The sequence below is a fragment of the Ictidomys tridecemlineatus genome, chromosome 6 (assembly GCF_052094955.1).
Source record: "Ictidomys tridecemlineatus isolate mIctTri1 chromosome 6, mIctTri1.hap1, whole genome shotgun sequence".
Taxonomy (NCBI): Eukaryota; Metazoa; Chordata; class Mammalia; order Rodentia; family Sciuridae; genus Ictidomys; species Ictidomys tridecemlineatus.
Window position 1 is genome coordinate 172,504,703 of NC_135482.1, and position 16,773 is coordinate 172,521,475.

General features: G+C 43.9%; 1 long non-coding RNA gene across 1 annotated transcript; it reads left to right on the top strand.

Annotated features, from left to right (window-relative positions):
- The first annotated feature begins 316 nt into the window (after positions 1–316).
- On the top strand, positions 317–16,428 carry LOC144365173 (uncharacterized). Its single transcript, XR_013423442.1, has 3 exons — positions 317–513; positions 8,063–8,271; positions 13,002–16,428. It is a non-coding gene; the product is annotated as an uncharacterized LOC144365173 (long non-coding RNA).
- The last annotated feature ends 345 nt before the right edge of the window (positions 16,429–16,773 follow it).

Here is a 16,773-nt window from a genome sequence, read left to right on the forward strand (position 1 = left end):
TAGCATTGACCATTTTTCCTTCACTAATATATTCCTTTGAGTCTATATCTCAGCAACAAATACCTGGGGGCCTGGCCGACACACAAGAATTCCATAATTGAAGACAAGAATAAAGATTCCAAAGGAAGTCTTCGTCTTCCATGCTTAGATTGTCTTCCTCCAACCTCCCCAACTTCCCCTCGTCCCCATTTTGCTGTCCTACTTCTGATGGACACATCGTTATAATAGTGGCCTCCAGTGAGCCCTGTCTTCCTGGGTGGATCTCTGTCTCTCTGGTCCTCCCATCTTTGGGAGGAGTCTATTTCTCCACCCCTAGAATCTGAAAGGTCTTTGGGATTCCTCTTAGACCGAAAGAATGCATCCAGCAATAACACTGTTCAAGTCCAGAACCTGGGCCTTACTGAGAGACCTCCACACTGTGAAAAAGACCATTCCAGCCCATTGGAAGATAAGAAGCCATGTGAGAAAGAATAAAGGCCCCTGCAAGCCCTCAGCCAGCTCCAGCAGCTGACAGTGAGTCCTGCCACCTTACACCCTCCACCCCAGACGGTCAGAGATGATAGCCATGGGAATGAGCCCAGAGTAGCTGAACCACCCAGATTTTCAACCCTAGAATCAGGAGAGATAATGAAGCATTGTTGTTTTGAGCTACCAAGTGTTAGGGTCACTTGTTATGCAGCAATTGATTACTAATCCATCCTGTGAGAAAGATCACTGCAAAAGAGGGGGGGTGGGTGGAGGGAGAGAAATAACTATTATTTAACTTCTTTCCTTTGATCTTCTCACATCCCTGTTTATACTCTCCTATTGTCTATATTCTAGAAACATGCCATTCAAAATTCACTCTTGGGCAGAGCCTTTGCCCTGTTTTTGTCTCTTGAATCATCAAAAAAATTCCTCTTACGTGCATTCTTCTGCCTGCTAATAAATGCTTGAAGCAGGGAGGGAAGAAAATATCTCAACTTGAACTCCCAGAAGACAGGGAATGTATTCAAACACTATTTTGTATATGCGCAAGATACAGCCCTGGATCCTAAGAACCGAATAAACATTACTTGAAACAATAACAATAAAAGGGAAGACCTCCACTAAAGACACTGGGTCCCCATCTTATTCAGGACGTGGCAAGCATTAGGCACGTCGTATTACAGAACCAAGTCACTGAGAGATAGGAACAGCCAGAGGCAGAAATGAGATTGATATTTTAAGGCTGCAGCAAGCAGTATCAAATACATCCTGCTACACGTTCAGTATATTCCCTTCACAAATATGAAGTACATCAGTAATTTTTCATTAGGGGGAAAACACATCATAACAGTATCTTGATGCAGGAGGAAAGTACATTCATGGGGAGAGTGCCAGATGTTTTCTTCACTGAGAAACAGTGTGCAGGACTCAGCTCATTCCCCGAGATCCGGGAACATTGGATAGCTGTGTTGTGGAAGCATTGATTAGAACTGAAAGTCTCCTGAGTTTCTTTACTATGATCAGAAGACAAAATGAACTAAAGTTCTGGGAAGAGTCTTCTGTGAAAATTCAGGTTTCATAGTACAAAAGTCAAATGTGCATAGCTCCTAACTAAGCGAACCAGATTTGGCAGCCTATCTGGTGAATAATTAAAAAGTAACAGGCAAGTCATTTTTGTTAAAATTATGGCAATGGTTCCTTATCAGCCTGCAAAATTTTGAATGTTAAACCAAAGAGGCCACACAAATGTCTAGAAGCAGTATTTAAATCTAGACAACCATGGAAATTGGCTTAGTCCAGTTGAAACCAACTCCTAGTTAGAAATTATCCGAGCTACAAAGTTATTTGGGTTTACTTTCCTAGCAAGACCCTATCTGATGAATGAGATATGCTGTTGTTATATTGTTACTGTGAATGTTACTGGTTTGTTTTTGTTTTGCTGAGATTTTGTTTTTGGAATTTAAAAAAATTGTTCTTTAATGTTCAGAATTTTTTTTATGGGCAGCTGCCAGATGTTAAATAGTTGTTGTCTCCACTATAGCCCAATTTTAAAAAGACAAAATATGCACTACAATACAATTTATGAAGCCAAGTTTATTAACTTGCCAGCCAAGGAAATAATACCATTGAAGTTAGCAGAGGTATGGACATTGATCCATTTTGCATTGCTATAACAAAATAACTGAGACTGGAAACTTATAAAGAAAGAAAGTTGGGCTGGAGTTGTAGCTCAGCAGTAGAGCGCTCACCTAGCATGTGTGAATCCCTGAGTTCGATCCTCAGCACCACATAAAAATAAGTAAGTAAAGGTATTATGTCAAACTACAACTAAAAAATAAATATTAAAAAAAGAAAAAAGTCTATTTAGCTCATAGTTTTGGAGGCTGATAGTCCAAACAGCATGGTGCTGGCTCTGATGAGGTGCCCCTGCCTGCATCACATCATGGCAGATGGCCTCATGGTGGAAGCATGTGAGTAGGAGAGATTACATAACAAAACAGGAATTCAGAGAGACCAGGGAGGGATCAGTCTTGTTCTTTGATAACAACACTCTTCCAAGATCTAACTGGGGTCCCATGGGAACTACTTAATCCCTTCCAAGGTCCGCAGTCCAAAGGATATCTCACTGGGCCCCACATCTTATAGGTCTCACTGCCTCTCAGCATCACCACACTGGAGATCAGATTCCCAACACACAATTACCTGGGAAACAAACCATGTCCACAGCTTAGCAGGGAAAAGTCAGGAATTTTTAATCTGGAAAGAGAGTGCACACAGTGATTAAGGATTCAACATTAACATTCAAAATAAAGCCCAGTGAACCCTATTTGTCTGAGCAAATCCAGTTTTTTGTTCGTCAGAAAAGAGTCTTTGGTTGGATCTGGTAAGGGCTGGGTGTCAGGGTCCACTTCAATGGCTTAGAATCTGTTGGGATGAAACACATTTAATTTTGGTATCTGCTCAGGTAAGTGTGGCTCAGAGTAGGAATTTTCCCCTTGACAGTTCCAGCGTGCTCTGACTCTGTGCTGGTCAGCTTTTTGTCACTGTGACCAAGGTACCCAACGAGATCAACTTAGGGGAAGAAAGGTTGATCTGAGGCTCTTGGTTTCAGAGGTCTTAATCCAGAGATGGCCAACTCCTTGCTCTGAAGCCAAGGCGAGGCAGCACATCATGGAAGGGCACTGCAGAAGAAAGCTGCTCCATTTATAGTTAGCCAGGAAGCAGAGGGGGGAGGGGGAAGGGACTGCAGGGAAAATGAACCCTTTCGGGGCTCCCAGTGACCCACCTCCTCCAGCCGCACCACCTGCCTACGGTTACCGCCAGGTCAGTCCATTCAACCGACAGGGTGGACTGATTAGGTTACAGTTCTCATAACCTCATCATCTGCCACTGAATATTCCTGCATTAATGTAGGAGGTTTGTTGTTTGGTGTGTGTGTGTGTGTGTGTGTGTGTGTGTGTGTGTGTGTGTTGCTGGGGATTGAACCCAGGGCCTTGTGCATGCAAGGAAAGCACTCTACCAAGTGAGCTAGATCCCCAGCCCCTTAATATAGGAGCTTTGGGGGGGGGGTACCGCATATACAAAACCATAATAGCCTCCATGAAACCCCACATATTACAAGCTTGTAGATCAGGTGATACATTTCCTATGACAGTCTTCAGCTCAGTGTTTGGAATTCCACAGCTATCCTCAGTGAAGGTAAAGTGTGTACACAGTTGTCTTTCAGTTTTTGTGGGAGATTGATCCTAGGACTCCATGCAAATAGCAAAATCCGAGAATGCTCAAGTCCCTTATATACAATGACGTAATATTTGCAAAACACCTGCACACATCTTCCTTTATGCCCTTTAAATCATCTCTAAGTGACTCATAATACCTAATACTCTGCAAATAGTTGTTATACGGTGTTGTCCAGGGAAAATGACAATGAAAACAAGTCTTTACACATTCACTGCAGATACAATTAATTTTCAAATATTTTCCATTCACAGTGGGTTGAACCCATGGAGGTGGAGTCAGTAGATAGAAAGAGCCTACTGTGTGAATGCAGTGCCCATGCTCAGGGGGTCTCCCCTGCCCTTCCCTGGTTCTATGCTGGGACTTGCCCTTCTTTCCAAATTCCACTTTCATCCATTATGTCTACAGAGCTAAAAAGTATACTATAGAGCATGATCAGGAAAATAGGGAAAGACGGTGGCTTTGAACTTCACGTTGAGCAGCAAATGGTAGCTGGCGAAACACTTGTGTGTGATTACATCAGAGTTCTCAGATTTTAGCGACCTCAAGACACACAGGTCAAGGAAGCCTTTCAGAATGTAGCCACAGATCAAGAAAGGAGGAGAGGGTGACGGGGGAGGGATAATGGAAGTAGGAAGAAAAGGAAAGAACTTTGATGGATATCACCGTGGGGAAGAGCAAGAGGAAACAAGAAAAAATGGTTTGGAGAGCCAAGCATTAGGACTGAAGAAATCTGGCTGAGCCCGAGGCATGAGCGACCAGAAGGCCAGAGAGGAGCAGAGGCAGTTGGAGGAGGCTGCAAAGCTAAGCAAGTCTGTTTTGCAGAGTCTGGGCAGGAAAATGCTGTTGACTGAAACAGAAAATAACATGATTTTTTTTTTCCCTTGCTGATGCTTCTCTGGGATCCTGCCAAAGCTCTTTTCTGCAGAATCAGAAACTGAACAAATAGACTAATTTATTCAGATGTATTCCCCTTAGTTGTCTCCCCAGAATGGTGTCAAACCTGCCCAGGATACCAGAAATTTCTGTGCATTTGGATGACAAGGCATTAGCCAGCACGTTCCTCTCCATCCCACAACACCTGCTCCTGTAAAGGAAGCATTTGTTCTTTGCAGGCAAATCGTTTTTATAAACGAGGCATCTAATGAGCCTTCTTATGAAAGTCCCCGAGAGCAGGTAAGACAAAGGAGACACAAACTCAGAAACGGGGGAAAAAAAAGAAACTCATTATTTGCAAGCCCCGAGCTAAGCATTGGCTATAGAGCAACTATTCTCACCCTTCTAAGAATATAATTAATAATTCTCCAAAATCCTGTATGAATATTTGCCCAGCTGTGGCACCCAAGCCCTTCCTGTGTGCTCAGAATCAATCCTGGAACTGCAAAAACCTTAGAGATAGTCTAGTTAAATGTTTTCTTCTCTCAGAAGAAATGTCTCAGAGGACATTTTTGCAGCCTGGAGAGCAGAGTGAATTACTCAAGGTTACACTGCTAATTAGGAGGAGGTCTCTTAATTCCCAGTACAATGTTCTTTTCACTGTATCATGACACATCCTCCTCCTTTGTCACCCACACTTCACCATATCTCTCGCTATCCAAAAATGCATTTGACTGCCATAGCAGAAAATCTGACAGACTGTGGTTTAAACCATAAGGACCGCCATGGCTTATTTGGTGAGAAGCTAGAGGTGGATGATTCCAGGATTTGTTATGAAGCTCAACAATGCAGGCAAAAGCCATAAGTTTTCTCATTTTTCTGTTTGGACATCCATAGTGCAGGTGTCTTTAATAACCTCATGCTGACAATATGGCTCCCACAGTTCCAGGCATCACCTAATCATACCAGTAGCAGAAAAGAAAAGGATGGGTATAAAATGACTATGTTATTTTATCAGTGAGAAAAATATTTCCTAGAAATAAGCTTTTTCACCTGGCACGGTGGCACATGCCTATGATCCCAGGAGCTCGGGAGGCTGAGGCAGGAGGATCCTGAGTTCAAAGCCAGCCTCAGCAAAAGTGAGGTGCTAAGCAACTCAGTGAGACCCTGTCTCTAAATAAAATACAAAATAGGGCTGGGGATGTAGCTCAGGGGTCAAGTGCCCCTGAGTCCAATCCTTGGTAAGCTTTGTTTTACATTTCCCTAGCCAGAATTAGGTCCCAAAGCCCAGCTGCCAGAAAGTCAGGGAAAGAATATGTGAGTGACTTGAGAGGCTTAAACTAATGATAGCTCATTGCCACTGTTAACAAAATCAGAATTCTGTAAGAAAGGAAGGGATTGTGACTCCTGGGTAGCTGTATCCGTTAACAATTAATGTGTAACAAACCTCTCCCAAAACTCAGTGGCTTAAAACCAGCAATCGCCTATTGCTTCTCATGGGCCTGGAGGTCGGCTGACCTAGCGGATCACTTGGTTCTGCTGATCTCAGCTGAATTTGTTCATGAAACTGAGGGTCATGGGGAGATTCCAAGTGATCCAGGCTCTGCTCCACACGACCCCTCTCCTCCTTGGACCAGCAGCCCACTCACGGCAATGAATGGCCCAGGCATGAGAATGCAAACATAGTGACGCCGAGCCTCCTGAGGTCTGGACCCAGGACCAGGACCCTCTCTTTCCTGCCCCTCCTCCCCATAGACCTTCAGGCATGAATCCATTAATGGATGAATCACGGATGAATTCAGAGCCCTCATAATCTAGTCACTTCCCAGAACACTGCTTCATTGGGGACCAAGCCTGCAACACATGAGCCTTTGAGTGAACATTCCAGATCCAAACCATAACACTCCCCAACCCCATTCACTCCACCTCCCCTTTCCCTCCTTCTCAGTCTCTTCCCTACCACCACCTTGGCCACCATGTTTTCGCTCCTAACTGTGCTCACAATGAGGAAGTCCCTCTTGGAAAGCCAGTGGGTGTGCAGTGCAATCCCACTAAACGGGGTGCTAGGAATTCTCCCAAGGGCCCCAGCACCAGGAGCATGGCTCTCACCCAGCAGTGGGGCTCTGCCTCCCCCCAAATACAGGGAGGTGTGAAGACGAGGTCTGACCCCAGGAGGCTTTGCAGAGCTCAGTCCTTGTTTACCTGGCAGCCTCCTGGGGAACTTTTTTCTCTTGCATCTCCCTTTGGTGGCAAAGGACGGCCTTTGATGTCAAATTGCCTGGGACTCCATTTGAGCAGAGGCTGGCTTTCTGACACATCTCCAACTAAAAGGAGGAGAGACATTGGGGTGGTGATGCGACGCTCCCCTGTCGGGGTCAGATACCTGGATTCAGCCCCAGTTCCCTTGCAGTGGCAGCGAGACCTCAGCACCTCACCTCTCAGAGCCTTTGTTTCACCACTGACATATGGACTTGACCTCGGGAAAGATCCTCAACATTCGTTTTTCATATCACCAGGAAAGCGGTGGCCTGAGGACCAACCATGCACAGATCTTTATTAATTTTATAATAAATATTTATCATATGTGCCCACATATACCATGACTCCAGTATCGGAGGACCCTGCTTTGCAATAAAAATACCTAAAAAATATTCAGTCAGTTCTAGTACTTACAGATATAGTAGAAATAATCAAAAGCCTGTTTAAAATATTTAACATATTATTCACATAATTTTTTCTTTTAAAATTGCTTTTTGCTAATCTCTTATTTATGCAACAACTTTACTCAAACGTTTCCATTTCTTGATCATCACGGTCAGTTTCTAACAAATGCCTTTTGCATTATCCAGCAGAATTTTCTGAAAGATAATCTTTACTGATACGTGTGTGTTGTTTGACACAGAGCGTCTGACAGCGTGACGTTGTCACGGGAAATGTATCGGAAGCCTCTATGAGCCAATCACATCCTGTTAGAAAAGAGGGTTTTATTTCTTGTTTTTTTTTTTTTTAATCCCATATGATCATTTGGCAGGAAAAGCAGTATGTGTCCCCTGCCACCAACGTATCTGCATCCTAATTCCCAGAAATTATGTCGGGTTACAAGGCAAAAAAAGAATTAAGGTAGCAGATGTAATTAAGATTGCTAATCAACCTCAATTAAAAGAAGGAGTTTATTGTAGACTATTGAAGCACACCCAAGGTAGTCACAAGTGTCCTTAAAAATAGAAGTATAGGTGATGCTACAGGAGAATGACCCCCTCTGCTTGGAAGACGGAAAGAGGACAGTGTGCCAAGAATGTGGACAGCCTGGGCTGGGGATGTGGCTCAAGCGGTAGCGTGCTCGCCTGGCATGCGTGCAGCCCGGGTTCGATCCTCAGCACCACAGACAAACAAAGATGTTGTGTCCACCGAAAACTTAAATAAATAAATAAATATTAAAATTCTCTCCCTCTCTCTCCCTTTAAAAAAAAAAAAAAAAAAGAAGGTGGGCAGCCTGGAGATGCTGGAAAAGTCCGGGACAAGGATGCTTCCCAAGGCCTCTAGAAGGAATGAGACCTGCCTACTCCTTGACTTTAGCCTAAGAGGACTTTTTATCACAGTTTGGATCTGAAATGTCCCCCAAAGGCTCCTGAGTTGAAGACTTGGACCCCAGCTGGTGGCACTGTGGGAGGAAGCGAAAACCTGGAAGAGGTGAGCCAATGAGACATGCCTTTGAAAGGTTTTTATTTTATTATTTACCATTTCATCCCTGGCCTGCTTCCCTGCCTGGCTTTGCTCCACCCCACCCTTGTGTCATGATGTGCTAACCTCACTGCAGGCCCAGAGCCATGGAACCAGCTGACAATGGACTGAAACTTGGAGCCAAATTAAACCTTTTCTCTAAGTTGATATTCTCAGGTTCTTTGTCATAGTGATGGAGAGCTGACTATGACAAAGAACACACCTTCTCAGACTCCTGACCTGCAGGAGCTGTGAAATAACAAATTTGTATTGTTTTAAGCCCATTCCATTTTGGTGCCACGTAAACGGATTCATAATCGGTTTGGGGTGATTTGCCATGGAAAACCATTATGGTGACACTGTGCATCGTCTCAACATTCTTGATCCTCACAGTGTAAGCTCACCCTATTGAGTGATATTGAAAGGGCTTACTTTAAACAACGTGGAAGAAATGCAATGGCGAAGTCATTCCTCCAGGGATTCATTGGTAAAATTTCATTTCTCCGCCGGCCTCATTCTTTCAAATGACTCATATGTGTCTAAAACTAATATTCAGGGAGGTCATGTCAGGCTAAGGATCTTTCCCCCAAAACAAAGGTATAGTTCAAAATATAATAATTGTGTGTATGTCCTGTAATATGGGAAACTTTAGGACTCTTAGGATAATTTTGAGAGCAAATCTTATTGTTTAGTAATTATGGCATAATGGAAATAGAAAAGGGACCCGCCAGATGTCCATTTCTGTTCTTCTCTTTGAGCCAGCAATGCTGTCTCTCTTGTGATATGTCAAAGGAATTCCAGAGCTACCCTCATTTAACCAGCAAGTCTCTGATTGGGGTATAATGGCTTTTCCTACTGGGAAACCCTGGCCCCTTGGGCTACTGGTCATACCAAGAGCTAAGGTGGCTTTGCCTCAGCCTCTCCTGGGGCACAAGGGCCACTCACCCAACACTAATAGATTATTCCTGGGAGATAAGTTTCAGTGCGGTCCTCCACGTATGCTCACTTCAAGTGCAGCTGAAAAAGTCCCTCAAGCAAAAAGAGCCCCATTTTATGTCTGGTGGGCCACCCGCTAGTCAGCCAGCTGGCCACGGATGTTTTTGAGCTTATCAGTCTGCACTGTGTAAGAATTATTTATGAATGGCTCTGTTCCCGCCTCTCGACTATAAGTGATGGGGATGCTGGATAGAGTTTGTCCTTCTTTCCCATCAGTAATATTTATTGGTGGTGACATTTGTGAATATATTTTTTCACTTTATCCTTACAACCACCTTGTAATTTAAAAACGCATATCCCCCATTTTACTGAGAAAGGACCTGAAGTTCAACTGAAGTTCAAAGAAGAGAAATAACATCTACACAGAAGCCCTTGGTCAGTAAGCGGCAGAGCTCAGATTCATACTAAAATCTTTCTCGCTGCAAAACTCGTTCTTATCACTTACTGTGTGACAGTGCCGTGAGTGGTACCTAAGGAACAAAAAGAAAACAAAGACATTACACAGTTCTGTGCTTCTTACATACAAAATTTAGCCCAGTATGCTTGGCCCATTTTAGTTTAAACCATATAAAAACTATCTTTTTTGTAGATTGGAAATAGTCATACGTTGGAAATTTTTTATAGCTATAGAATATCTGTCAAATTGAGACAAAAAGCACTCATTAGGACACAAGGGTACTTAAGCGTATAGGCTTTGTAGTCTGACTGTATAGGTTTAAATCCTACTTCTGCCTCTTCTCCCTGTGTGATCTTGGGAAAGTTCCTTAACCTCGCTGAGTCTTCATTTCCTCATCTGAAAAGCAGGGATAACGATATTATCTACCTCAAAGGGTTATGGAGAGGGTTAAAGGACTTCACTTACTATGTGTAGATCACTAAATTGACTTCATAATTAACACATGATAATACTTCTTCTTTTATACCTTTATTTTATTTATTTATATGTGGTGCTGAGGACCGAACCCAGAGCCTTACATATGCTAGGCAAGCGCTCTTCGGCAGAGCCACAACCCCAGCCCACGATACATGCTTCTTAATAAAAAGTGGTTACTGGCATCACAATAGGAATGACTCAATTCTATTCTTGAGGAGTTGCTGTATGTACTTGGGAATGGGGTTGGGATGTTAGGAGAGGAAAGCTGGGCTGTGAAAACAGCAGAGCTTATAGGACAAGGCCATTTGTCACGACTTTCTGGCCCATTTCACGGACTCTGGTGAGTAAGCTGCAAGAAGGAATTTCATTTGACCTTCAGGCCCCTCCTCCACCACTAGAAATCCAAGAAGGAGATTTCTGTATTGTCTACACTTAGCTCTGCCAGGTCTGAAATGCCCCTGAGCACAGCCCAGAATTTAACCATCAAGAGGAAGCAGAGGCGGAGGGAATAAATGCCTGGGTTGGGGCAGGAGGGAGACCCCTGCTGAGCAGCTTCCTGTCTCTCACAATGGGGAGAAGCTGGAGCACTGCCCAGGAGCCAGGGCTCGGAAGGCCTGGGGACGGAGCTGCCTCAGGAACAAAACCCAACAGGAGCAATTCTGTGTTCTTTCTTAGGGCTGCCTCAACAAGGTGTCACAGACTGGGTGGTTTAAAGTCACAGAAATGTCTCCTCCCACAGTTCTTCCTTCCTGTTTTTTTGTTTTGTTTTTGGTTTTTGGTGCCGGGGGGAAAAACCCAGGAGCACTTAACCACTGAGCCACATCCACAGACCCACCCCACCCCACCCCGGGGGTTTTTTTTCTTTTAATTTTGAGATAGGGTCACACTAAATTGCTTAGGATCCTGCTAAATTGCTGAGGCTGGTTTTGAACTCATGATCCTCCTTGTCTCAGCCTCCCCAGCCAGTGGGATTACAGGTGTGCAACCTCCTTCTAGTTTCTGATGGTTGCTGGAGTGCTGTGCGTGTCTTCATGTGCTTTCTCTTAAGGACTCCAACCATTAGATGGGTGAGAATCCACCCTAATCCAGTCTGACCTCATCTTAATTTAACTAAGTACATTCACAAAGACACTATTTCTGTATAAGGTCATGTTCTTTTTTTTTGGGGGGGGTCTATTGTAAAGTGACAGATGATAATTGTACATATTTATGAGGGACGGTATGATGTTATACTATATAGATGCAATGTTGAATGATTAAATCAAGCTAATTAGCATTTCCACCACTTCACATACTTTGTGAAGTATGGTAAGAACATCTGAAATTGATTCTCTTGGTTGGCAATTTGAAAATATACAACATTACTATTAACTACAGTCACTACACCATGAGATAGATCTCAAAAAACCTATTCCTCCTGTCTACCTGAAACTTTGTACCATTTGACAAATATCTGCCCATTTCCCAGCCTCTCGTAGCCATGATTTACTCTCAGCCTCTAGAAGCTCAATTATTGTAGATTCCACACACAAGTGAGAACATGGGGGCAGAGGTTGCTCAGCGGTAGAGCCCTTGCCTGGTAAACACAAGGCCCTGGGTTCCAACCACAGCACCACAAAAAATAAAAAAATTTCAAAATTTAAAAGTGTAACTATGAAGTGTTTTTGTGTGTGTGTGACTTGGCATAATGTCCTTCGGGTTCATCCATGCTGTCCCCAGTTGATTTTAAAGGCTGTAAGTACCACATTTTCTTTATCCATTTATCCAGGGATGGAGACTGAGCCGATTCTGTACCACAGCTAGGATAAGTAGTGTGGCCATGAACGTGGGAGTGAAAATCTCTTCAGTGTACCGGTTTCAAATCCCCAAATAATATCACTTACTGAGAAACCTTGATTTTGGAGGGACTCTTTGGAACCCAGTACAAACAACAGCAACAAGCACATAAATTGCAGCCTGGATTTTCCAGCTGCCTCCTGCTCCTTAGAAAGAACCTCACAGTGTGAATAGGGCCTCTGGGGGAGAGGGGCCAGACAGCATGGAGGGGGGAGAAATCCCCGACCACAAAGGCTACACCAAGGGCCACAATATTGCTGCTCTTCAGGAGCCACATGCTAAGAGGAAAAGCTGAATAGTTAATGAAACCCATGTCCAGACTAAGGCAGGTGCACCCTAGATCTGGAGAAGGAGGAGGAAAGTAAGACTGCTAGTGGGACATGAGGAGTCCCTAAGAGCGGAACTTGGTGTGAGGTTGGCCATTCATTCATTCTTTTTATTTAAATATATTTTTTAGTTGTTGATAGACCTTTATTTTCTTTATTTATATGCGGTGCTGAGAATCAAACCCAGTGCCTCACACATGCTAGGCAAGCGCTCTATCACCGAGCCATAACCCCAGCCCATTCATTCATTCTTTATGTACCAAGCAAGTGCCTAGCACTGAGGAGACCTACACCACAGGCCCATTGCTAACTAATGGAATTGTGACTTTGCCTTGGTGACCTTGCCTTCTAGCTGGAGGGTAACAGGAGACACAGAAACCAGACAAAGAATCCCAGCAAAGCTTCACAGGTGTAAATGTAAAAGCATGTATTGGGCGTAGGAGTTCACAGACCTCAGGCCTGTCCTCTACCGATATGTGTTGCTGATGGTGAAATTAAGCCATGATGGAGTTTACAGAAACAATTCCCTCTTCTCTGTTAATTAAAAGCCCACCCCGCCTCCGGGACCTGTTGTAGTACCGAGTCTCTTTGCACACCCATTTTCCTCACTACACTGTGATCCCGCCAGAGCTAAGCACTGTCTTTGTTTCTCTCTGTTTCCTCAACAGGCCATACCAGAGCATGGAGCCCAGAGGGAGCAATCAGGTTATATCTATGAAGACTGTTTTTCATAAAAGAAAATGTTGGCATCAAATGAGACTTGCTTTGGCTAATGAAATGTAAGCAGAAGTCACATGTTATTTTCCAGCATAAAGGGACTCTACCACTCTAAGGGACAGTACATGATTTGTCACAATATTTTTCCCTCTCTGTCATGTTGACCACCCATGTCAGATGGCAGCTGCCCACTCAGCCTGGGTCCCAGAGGAAGGACACATGGAACAGAGTCCCCAGATGACCCCAGATTGACAAATCATATGCCAAAGAATTAAGCCTTTGTGTGATGAGCCACAAAGACTTAAGGACTATTTACATATCATGGCAAAACCTAGACTGCATCACCTATTCACCATCCTATTCTTTTAAGTTCTTTTTCTGAAGGGAGATCAAGGGGTTTCATAAGCCATTAATTGGTGCTTCTGCATAGCTCAAATATGTCTTTTCATCATTCACTATAAGCAGAATTTATCCTAAGAACTCAGATCATGGAAATTACTAAGATGTAGTCTACCCTTATAGAATTCAGAGTCCAAAGAGGAAAGCGGCAATACCCCTATACGGCCATTCAGGATACTAAAATATCAAAATTCTTGCATATAGTTGGGAAATAGCACTGTAACAAGACCCTCACATTTTCCCTCCTTTCTGCCTCATTTACAGTGCCCCCTCCCTGAGAACCCTCCCACCCCAATACACATACATTTCCCTATTATCAAGAGCTGAAGCATTTACCTTATGGTACAGAAAGAGACTTCTGGAATCACAGTCATTCTTTCTGACTGATCTGTGTTGATATGATTTTTTTTTAAATTTCTTTTAAAAAATCACTCTTGCAGACAAAAATGATTTGGCACCCTGAGTATGGAGTTCAAAGAGAAAATGAGGAGGCCTCAATGATACATGGGCAGTTTGCACAAGACCAGCCTCCCCCAGTGAGTCTTCTGGTAACTTCCATTTGAAGCACTACCCAAGACAGACACGGTTTCTTTCTCAGAAGAGACTCAGGTTGCTTCCATTGCTCCAGGCTTCTGGATACCTGTACATAGTCTGTCTCTCTCTCTCTCTCTCTCTCTCTCTCTCTCTTTCTCCCCTCCTCCTCCCTCTCCTGGAAATCCATACCTTAGGCCTGGCAGTCCACACTTCTACTTACCACCTATTACTTATTGCAATAAGTACCCCAATGGATCACTGGCCTGCTTCTTCTTCCCCATCATGCAGAATTGAATTTACGCCCACCAGACCTTGTCCAACTTGTAACAAGGAACCACTAACATTTTTATTACCCCCCCCCCGTTATTACCTTTTTACTCCTTTGTCTGACTCTCCCTCAGTGCATGGAGGGAAGTCGGGGATGATGTCCTGGTCATCTCTCTCTATCTCCAGTATTAGCATGGCGCTGGACACAAAGTGGAACAGATAAGATGGCTCTGTATGTGGGGAGAAGAGGTGGCCAGACAGAGGTAAGATAAGGAAGGGTTAAGGAATAAATCTTATGGAACACTAATGATTAGAGAATAGCCAGTCTACAGGCCCAAAGGAAAGAAGCAGGAGAATTCTGAGATGGTGCTGCAGAAAGATGAAGGGGGAGGAAAGAGAGGTTAAACCAGCATCAGGGGGAAGACACTGTCCTGTGCCAAACCCAGCCGAGATGCCCTTCCGGGTGAAGGCTGAAGATGGGTCTGGAAAGCTGGGACCATGATTGACCTTAAAGGGAACAGCTTGTGCATTAACTGGGGAGGAGGGCAGGACGGTCCAGATTGCAGTGGAATGTAGAGAGCAGAGGTGAGGCGGGGGGACAGTGGGAGCTGCTCTGCTCCTTGTAAAGTTTCAGAGACAAAGAAAAGAAAGTCAACAGGAGACAAAGAAAGTCAGCAAAAGAGAAGGGAAGGTGGAGGGAGACATTTCTTCAACAGGATAGACCTGGATGTGTCTCACGCCATTGGTACCCCCTGACCCAGCCTGTAGGCTTATAAGGTGAACAGCAGCAGGGTAGCAGCTGAACCACACACTCTGTGCCTGTGTTTGGGTCTCAGGTTATCAGTCTTAGTCCTGTTGGTCCCCAACTCAGGTGAACTTGTTCCTGAGCACCTGGCTACGTGTTCCAGGACATTTCTATAAGATGAAAAAGAAAACTGGACACCATGGAGGTTCATCTGAGGTCAAGCTGATTAGCCTGAGACCCAGGGGCTCCCATCAGTCAGGCACTAATAACAGCTCCTTGTTTCAACTCAGCTCGTGCTTCTGCCCTACTTTACCGAGAGCATCGCTGCCGTCCTTCTGTACCATGCTTTATTTAGATTCATGATCAGTGCGATATTTCAAGTCACTGGAGCAAAATATTCCCTTCTGAAAACCTTCCCTTACAGATCCTTTGGCTCTTTGAAACCCGAGAAAGCTCTGAGTGTGTGTTCCGTGGAGAGACACTAAAAGCACTAGTAAACTTCTGAAAGACAGCAACAGGAGGGGTGTATCATGGGCTGTCTGTATGTTCCTCGGCTGATGAACCTCTTGCCTTTGAGGAAATACTTCAGTCATTTTCCTCCCAACAGCCTAGAATTAGTCATTTCTTCCCTTTTAAAATGATATACCATTAAAGCAATCTCCTAAGTGATTACTGAAATTATTCAGATAGGAACCAGATAGAACTATGATAACACATTATAGGCATGTTACTTAGCAACCAAAGAATATAGGCACTCTTAAAAGTGAAGGTGGAAAAGAGAGGAGACATATTTCATTCAAAACCAGTTTTACAATGATCCATAAAAGCCACCAGAAAATCGCTATAATGAATAAGGTAATGGCAACAAGATTAACTCTAATTACATATTTAGACATCGTGCCCAAGCTCTTAAACAAGCATTAGCAGAAAGATGACTAGCAGGCCCGTCTTTGATGGCAGGCTTGTCCATAGGTGAGCCAGAGTCACAGTTCCTTGATGTGTGACCAGGGGAGACTCTCCCCTGAGACCTCTTCCCAGAATCCTCATCTTAGGATCCTTTATTTCTAAACCCTTACTCTTCCATGGGTTTGCCACCAACACCACCCTCTATTATCATTGGTACAGCTGACTCGGGGGACCTCATGCATGCAATTACTGTGGAGTGGGTTTACAACCACCTTCACATACAAGGGTAGCCAGGGAGCTCCATTACTTAGGGGCCAGCCTTGTGGGTTTTATCTCTACCTGCTGTTTTATCAGCTGTGCCTTGGGTCAAATCAGAATACAGAGTGAGGCATAACAGTATATCTGATGGACAAACACCTCAAAGCTCATGCCTCACTGGTGGGAGACTGGGAATGTCAAATATTCAGATGTGTGTAAATAGGTCTGTGCTTGTGTGAATCTGACTGATTAAAATCTTCTGTGCTAGGCATGGTGGTACGTGCATTTTTCTCTAATCCTCTCAACCTAGCAAAGCAAGTATGTTTACATCTATTTGGAAACTTTTTTGTTTTGAAATAATTGTAGATTCACAGGAAGTTACAGAGGAATGTACAGGTAAGTTCTGTGCACCCTCCCTTACACAACACAGCTCAGCATCCCAGTCAAGAAATGGGTGTTGGCACAGTTTGTAAAATTTATTGAGATTTTGCCAGTGATATATGCATACATAGCACAGAAATTCAAAATTCCTCTGTGACCACAAGTTAGTGTGGGCCTTAGTGAAGTCAGTGTTAGAAGGAGTTGTGGCCTAGGTCCACCTGACTGCAGGGCCA